The sequence below is a fragment of the Asparagus officinalis genome, chromosome 8 (assembly GCF_001876935.1).
Source record: "Asparagus officinalis chromosome 8, Aspof.V1, whole genome shotgun sequence".
Classification (NCBI taxonomy): Eukaryota; Viridiplantae; Streptophyta; class Magnoliopsida; order Asparagales; family Asparagaceae; genus Asparagus; species Asparagus officinalis.
This window is the reverse complement of record NC_033801.1, coordinates 75,244,250-75,252,419: the sequence shown is the minus strand read 5'-3', so window position 1 is coordinate 75,252,419 and position 8,170 is coordinate 75,244,250.

Sequence of the window (8,170 nt, the reverse complement as noted above, 5' to 3'; positions counted from 1 at the left end):
TGGGACACTCTGCGGCTCTATGATAAAAAAACTTATGGCAGAGAAAACAAGCACCCCGAAATTTTCGCTATCGCGACACTCTCGGATCCTATTATGATCCCTGACCCTTGTCTTGTTGTCCTCTTGCCAACTCGCTGTGGCAGTTTCTGGCTAGATGTCCATACTTATCACAATTGTAACAATTTCCTTGAAACCTGTACTACTTTGGCGCTTTTTGACCCTGTTGGCGATTTGGACGAGCACCCTACTGCTGTTGCTACTGAGGTCCTCTAGGTCCTGTAAATGTTCTCATGTTCTTGCTCTTATCTTCGGACCGTTCTATTTTAGAGCTCCCCTCTTGCCTTGCGGATCTAATAATAGCTGGTGTTGGTGTAACTCCTGGGTATGCCTCTGCAATAGGCACAACTGGCACGGATAATGATGGTGGAACCACATGAGGTGGTGTCGCTAGCGAAATTTGATTTGCCATTTGCTCCTCTAGTGCTGCTAGTCTAGCTAAAATTGGTGCTATGATATTAATCAAATACTGTGAAGTCTGCTGCGGCTCGGGCTCAGGCTCAGCTCGCCCAGCTCATCCTGACATTTATAAGTTCAGGAGTAGAGCTTATTAGATACAGTAATTGAGACCTCAAGCATAATAATGTAACATATAACAATAGGGAATACATATTACATATCATTCACACAAATACTTTATAATTAAAGTAAGATAGTTTTATAAATTTTTTTTTGTAATTTTCAAGTTATACGTATAACATCCTCACTTAATCTAAGATTTCTTAGTGGACTCTATACATGAATACTAGGAAACTCTATCCTAGCTTCACGACTCAACACAGGATGATACTGAGGATGCTAGAACTAGAGCTTTGATACGAACTGTGATGCTCCTAGTTTCACATGAGGCTACAGTCTAAGGTAAACCAAGAATATCAAACCTACCACGCACCCACACTGTGCATCAACACGTTTTACCATTACAATAATATCTCTCTAGTGGAATCAATACTAATCAAGTATAGGTACAAAGAAAATAAAATAAAGATAAGAATGTAATGAACATGGTAAAGGAAAGAGATGTCAAAATAATAATAATAATCATGTTCCAATTGAAATAAATAAAGTACAACTGATATCCGAAACATAGATGAAATATCTCAATACCTAAGAGTCAACTGAAATAATACTAATGCACACAACCTTCTAAAATGAAATATAACTCTAATGTCTGAAAATAAACCATAACTATTGTGGAGCATAAATAAACTACTAATAATAAATAATGATGAAAGATAAGCCCTCTATCAACCTGCGACTCTCCGAGCGTTTGACTCGCTGTCTGGAAAGAGGGGAAACAACGAGCGTCATGTTAGGTCTTATGTTTATGAGCCTACTATCTAATCTAGTTTTAATGATTAACAAATAATTCCTAACATCATTTGTCGAGTGTTTATGTTTGCTTATTAGGTATTCTACACGAAGATCCTCTGTTGGAGGTTGGTTGAATTGCGCCTTCACGATGATATTCAAATTAGGTTGGAAGGAAATCGGAATGAAGTCGTCGCAATTCAAGTCTAGATTCATTATCGCTTCATCTGTAACCAATACGAGCTAATTGAAGATCTATTATTGGGCTACAGTAGTTTAGGTTTATACTTCATGTGTTTATACTTAGAGCTCAAACCATACACACACATTTTATTCATCTTCATTGTTTTACACATTTGTTTTATATTTATCCATAATACATATTTTTGGAAAAATTACATGTTTATGAGTTAAAGACTTGACTATGCTATTTTACATCTTTAATAAAGTCTATTAATTCACTCAAAAGAAGTTTCAAACTTGTTTGAAATCATTTTGCCGAAATCAAGTGTTTTAAGATTTCGTATTTTGACCGAATTTGCAAAATGATGAGTTTTTACAAACAGAGAATGATATTTTAAAAATTTCTTTTCTAACATGTTTATATTCATGCATATAAATATTTTTCCAAGTTTCATAATGTGACGCCCCTGGGTTCACACAAGGCTGCAGTCCGAGGTGAAACCAGAAATGTTAAACCTGTCATGCACCACACCGTGCAATAACATGTTTCACCATCATAATTACTATCTCTCTAGTGGAATCAACAATAGGTGTAGGTACAAAAGCAGGTAAAAGATAATACAAGAAATAACTGATGAAATGATAGTGATCACATTAATATCTCATCATCCAACATACAGAAATACATAGTCAATGTCTGAATAGATAAACTGGAATACTCAACAAGTCTCAAAATACAAATATCTGACAAGAGGAAATAAGGCACACGGCCTTTACAACTTCTAGAATAAGGCTCTCAAATGTCTAAACAAAAGTCTATTGTGGAACTCCAAAAGAAAATATAACTAAATAGACGACTGAGCTAAAGTACATCGCCATCAACCTGCGACTCTCCGGGCTCCTGGCTCGTTACCTGAAAGGGGGAGGGACAACGAGCGTCAAAGCGCTAGCGAGCAACATCACAACCAACCCCAAGGGATAGGGCTCGATGTATATGAAAATACAGTTAATACATAATATTATAAATCATTTATCCTAACAACAATGGGTTTTGGTACTTAGGAAATTACAACACGAGCATAGGTACGTCGAGCGAAATAATCCAAACAAGGAAACCCTCATGTATATACCTTGTATCTCAAATTGTAAATCCCTAAATACTAAACCCGAGATCTAATACAAGAAACAATAAAGGAAACGAATACAAACCCATCTCTACCGATAAGTGTAATCGTGTCATGGCCACAATAAGTGTCATGTCTGAAAACGATTAAGTGTCAAACACATAGACTATATATATATATTAAACGTCCAGCCCATGGACTGCATGAAGTAAACGTCCAACTCATGGACTGAATATAACCGTTGTCCAACGCATGGACCGGATGTGACCGTTGTCCAAAGCATGGACCGGATGGTAATGCATATCCAGCACAAGGATTAAATAGCAATACATGTCCAACACGAGGACTAAGATGAATCGTAGCCCAACACGAGGACTTCTATAAATCATAGTCCAACACGAGGACTGAAATGGATTATAGTCCAACACGAGGACTGTGTAACTGTGAAAAGTATAGGCGGACAGATATACATAATCTAAACTCACCCGCATCTCGGTGTACATGTCTAAACTTGTGTCATAAGTCAACCCACATGTACAGATAAGTCATTAACATGATAAGCTAGGGTCAGGTTATCGAGGCGACCCCGAAAGACAACTCAAACAGATCAAAAATCTGTAAAACAGCTCATCAGTCGACTGATGTGTTGACTGATGACGTCAGTCGGCTCATATGTCGACTGATGAGGCTCAGGCAGCACAGCCTCAGCTCGCCAGTCGACTGACCAGTCGACTGAGAAGCTGAGAAAAACAAAACCAGCCCGTCAGTCGACTGATCAGTCGACTGATGGTTAAAAATGTGCCCGTCGGTCGACTGATCAGTCGACCGATAGACTGTAGAACCTCTGCACAGATTGCTATATGCACCAAATTCGATCTAAACTCATTCCCATCAATCCCAAGCATGAAAATACTGATATTAACATGTAAGAACTAAACTGAAACAGAAATCCCATAAGTGAATACATGAACAAAACCCTAAACATGTGTATTTATGTTTTAAATCATTTTTAAAACAAAACTCATGTTAAATCTCATGTTAAAACAAAACTCATGTTAAATCTCTTATACACACATTTCATAACTAGATCTCCTTAATAAAACATTGTTGGTTTTTTTATAAACTGAGAGGCTCAAAACCCCACCTCATATACCATAAAGATTCATTCTTTGTACTAAAAATACGTTTTTGGCTAAATCAAAACTCATAAAACTCAATAAATTCGTGTAAAAACAAAAGGGGCAGAGTTGGGCGAGATGTTACTCGCCTCTGGGTGATGAACAACTCCTAGGTCTGAGAGAGTGTGGATCCCCTTGCTGCAATGTGAAGATTTCGCCGAAAATCCTCCAAGTTCTCCCCCAAATCACCAAGAACAACCTAGGGTTTTAGATAAGGAGAGGGGGCTAGGGTTTTCTCTGGTCTGAAGGTGAGAGGGGGTGTTTTCGGGTGAGAGGGGATATATACCAACAGTTAAACCTGACCCAAACCCGAACCAAATCAAAACAGACCCGAAACCTGAAAAACTGGAAATCAGCGTATCAGTCGACTGATGTGTCGACCGATACAGTCAGTCGACTGATGTGTCGACTGATCTGGAAAAATTTAGTTTTTGTGCATGTTTTACTTATTTGCAAAACCATCGCACAAAACTCTACACCCATACTCTCATATCATCTCAAATAACTTGTTATCATGTACATCAATGACCTCAAGCTATTTGTCATAAAAGAATTATTTATTTACTAAAAATTCACATATATTCATATAAAAAAATTACGGGGTTCTACACATAATTTTTAGAATTTATTTGCTATTTTTAAACACACTTTAAAATTTATTTTTACTATTTAAAATTGGGTTGTGCACGTTTTTCAGTCGACCGACACTTTTCATCAGTCGACTGATGAACTGCTCTGTAATTGATAAAAAGTTTCTGCTCAGTTGACCGACCTTCATCAGTCGACTGAACAGTGTTTTTAGTCGACCGACACTATGCATCAGTCGACTGATAAACTACTCTGCAATTGCTAAAAAATTTCTGCTCAGTCGATCGACCTCCATCAGTCGACTAAATAGTATTTTCAGTCAACTGATGGCTTACATCAGTCGACTGATAGTTTCCCAGAATCAGCCAACGGTCAGCTCATCAATCAACTAAACAGTGCATCAGTCGACTGACGACACTGTAACGACTATTTCTAGTTTTGCTGATTTTCAGGGATTTTGTTGGATTTTGTGTTTTTCTTTGGTTTTGGGGTTTTGTTTTAAGAACGTATATATACCCCTCAATCCTCAACACTTAGAACTAACTAGGAAAAGTTTAAAATAAAGTTTTGAAAGTTCGTTTAAGTGTTTTCAAGAAAAGTTTAGCGTGTTGTTTATGTGAAGATAGTTTCACAAGAGAAGGAATCTAATTTTAAGTTTGAGGCTTTCATCCTCAATATCTTCATCTCTTATTTGGAGAAGTTTTCTAAACTCTTCATCTAGCTTTTTATTATTTTGTTTCTCACATATTTATGCTAGATTGATTTGAGTTTAATTTGTTTTTCTTATTGTTTCACACACAACCATTGAGCTTAAGTACTTTCACATATTGTATATTTGGGTTGTGGTGAGTGATTCATGGAGAGTGAGCTTACACTTAGTTCTCATCCTTGTATTAGAGAACAAACAAATTTATTTGTGCCTTAATTGTTGAGAATACGTTGTAATACATAAAGACACTTAAAGGAGTGGTTGGTAGAGACTGTGGTCAATTCTAAGAGGAGTGACATTGGTTATAAAGCCTAGGGAGAGATAGTAAATCTAATCACTTGAGGAAGGTGACACGGGTAAGCCAATACTTAGAGGAGTGTATTGTGTATTGATAATTGTGTGAGTTGTAAACGTTATCCGTGAGTGTTAAAAATCGATTGTGTAATTGTTTTTATGATATAGTGGAGAATCTACTCGAGGGTGAGGAGCGGAGACGTAGGTGTTGGCCCTTTTGTTTTAATGATGATTTGCCAAATAATTTATAGCTAATTTGTTTCCTAGTGGTTATGCCTTGATTCTTTTTATAGGATATCCATATATGATGAAAAGCCATTCATATCAGAGTTAAAGATTCAAGATCAAGCTGTGTACGCAACCTCTTAGGTATATTAGTAGTTTTTGTAACGTATATTGTGTGAATATATTTCAAGCTCAATACATAAATACACACACAATTTTGATTTTTATTACAAAATGAGTTTATTTGAGAAAACAATGCAATATTGGTTTATTAATCTTGTTTACATTACATTCATATTTTATAATGTTTATAAAAATATTTCATAAAGTTTATTGGTTTATTAATCTTGTTTACATTACATTCATATTTTATAATGTTTATAAAAATATTTCATAAAGTTTACACTGTTTCTTACATGTCAAACCTCATTTTTAAGATTTATCAAAAACATGTATTATGTACATTTTTGCTAAACGTTAAGTTTTCACATATACAAGGCTATTTTTGCAAAATTTCTTTTCAAACAAGTTTGTTATTATGTTTGTAAACTTTTCCCAAAGTTTTACATTTTTGAAATTTATTTACTATTTTTTAAAGGCCTTTGAAATTAATTTTCAAAATTCAAAACAAGCTAAAAAACTATTATTAGTCGACTGATGCATATTATCAGTCGACTAATGAAACTAGCCAGAATCATCAAAAGTTTTTGTTTCTGTGACTGGCGTTCTTTCAGTCGACTGATGATCCGTCAGTCGACTGATGAGCTCCTTCAGTCGATCGACGTGCTGCAAACCGTTTACAACGATCAGCTCATCAATCGACTGATTAACCCGTCAGTCGACTGATAAGATTCCAACGGCTAGTTTTTTCAGATTTTTTAGCTTTTTATTTTTTGTCTTTTTCCTTGGTTTTCTCTTGGTTTTGGGGCTTGTTTTATGATCCTATATATACCCCATCACCCTCTAACTTCTGAGCAATTAAGAAAATTGTTTAATCATGCTTTGAAAGAGTTTAGTTTGTGTTTAAGCATTGTTTTAAGTTTCGTTTCAAAAGAGGAGTTTTTCACAATGAGGAAGCTTTTGATTTTAACTGAGGAATTCATCCTCATCATCATATCTATAGCTCCTTGTGTTTATAGAGAATATTTCTAACTCTTTTATCTAACTTATTTATTATTTGTTTTTCATATTCATGTCTTAGCTAGTTTTATTTGAGTTAGAATTTTATTATTCTCATTTATCACTCACACCTCAATTGAGATTTTAATATTATTCATTCTATATATTGTTGGATAGTGGTAAGTGATTTAGTGAGAGTGGGCTTCATTGTGTTCTCATTCATTATTAGAGAACAAATTATTGTATTTGAGCTAAATTTGTGAGTATCACTTTGTAATACACATTTACACCGAGAGGAGTGTGTGGTGAGGACGTAGTCGATACCAATAGGAGTGACGTCGGTAGTAAAGCCTAATGAGAGGTAGTAAAGCCGAGCACTTGAGGGAGGTGATACGTGAGGACTAACACTTGAGGTTGTAGTTTGTGTATGTATATTATGAGTGTCTTGTAGAATTTTCGATGAAGTAGAAAACCGAGTGTGTAGAGAAGTTTCGGCTTCCAAATCGAGTGTGTCGATATAGTGGATATCTTCTCGAGATGAGGAGCGGAGACGTAGGTCAAGGGTTGACCAAACTCCGTGATCATGTCTTATGTTTGAGTTTGCTTTGTGTATATTTATTTTATGCTTGTATTTTACATTCTTGTTCATAACTCATTCATATATCTTTTGCAAGAAATAATTAATCAAGAAAGTTTTTAATTGGCATAAAATCGAAATTAGATTATTATTGACCCTATTCACCTCCCTCTAGGGTCTAACAATTGGTATCAGAGCTTGGTGCTCTTTGATTTGAGTTTTAACCGCCTTGAGTTAAAGATCTATTGTTCTTATTTTTGTGCTAATCTAGTTTTAACTTTATTTGTTTCTTGCTTGCACATATCATGTACATGAACGGTGCACCTAATCTTGGTTATGATATTAGCAATGCTCCTAGAATTAGTAGTTTTCCCTATGCACAATGGTGTGTTAGATTTAAGCTTTTTGCTAGATCTAAAAATTTTAATATTTGGGAAATTATTGAATGTGCCTATATTGTACCAACTACAAAGAAATCCAAGTGGAGTAATAATGATAATAGATTATTTACCATGAACAAGTCTTTGTTAGAATCCTTAATTGATGCCTTTGGCTTATCTTTCGCTAACAAACTTTATTCTTTTGATAGTGCTTATACGTTGTGGAAATTAATAGAAGCACGTCAAGGAGACTTGGAGGCTATCTGACAAAAATTGGAGGATTCTGCTTTAAGTTCTAAAGAAGCTTCATCTTCATGCATACGACCACCAAGCGATAGCCCTAGTGATGTACACGAGCCCGATAACGATGATGATTTTACTTTTGATAAGCTTGCACATGAATATGAAAAATTATTGCATGACCA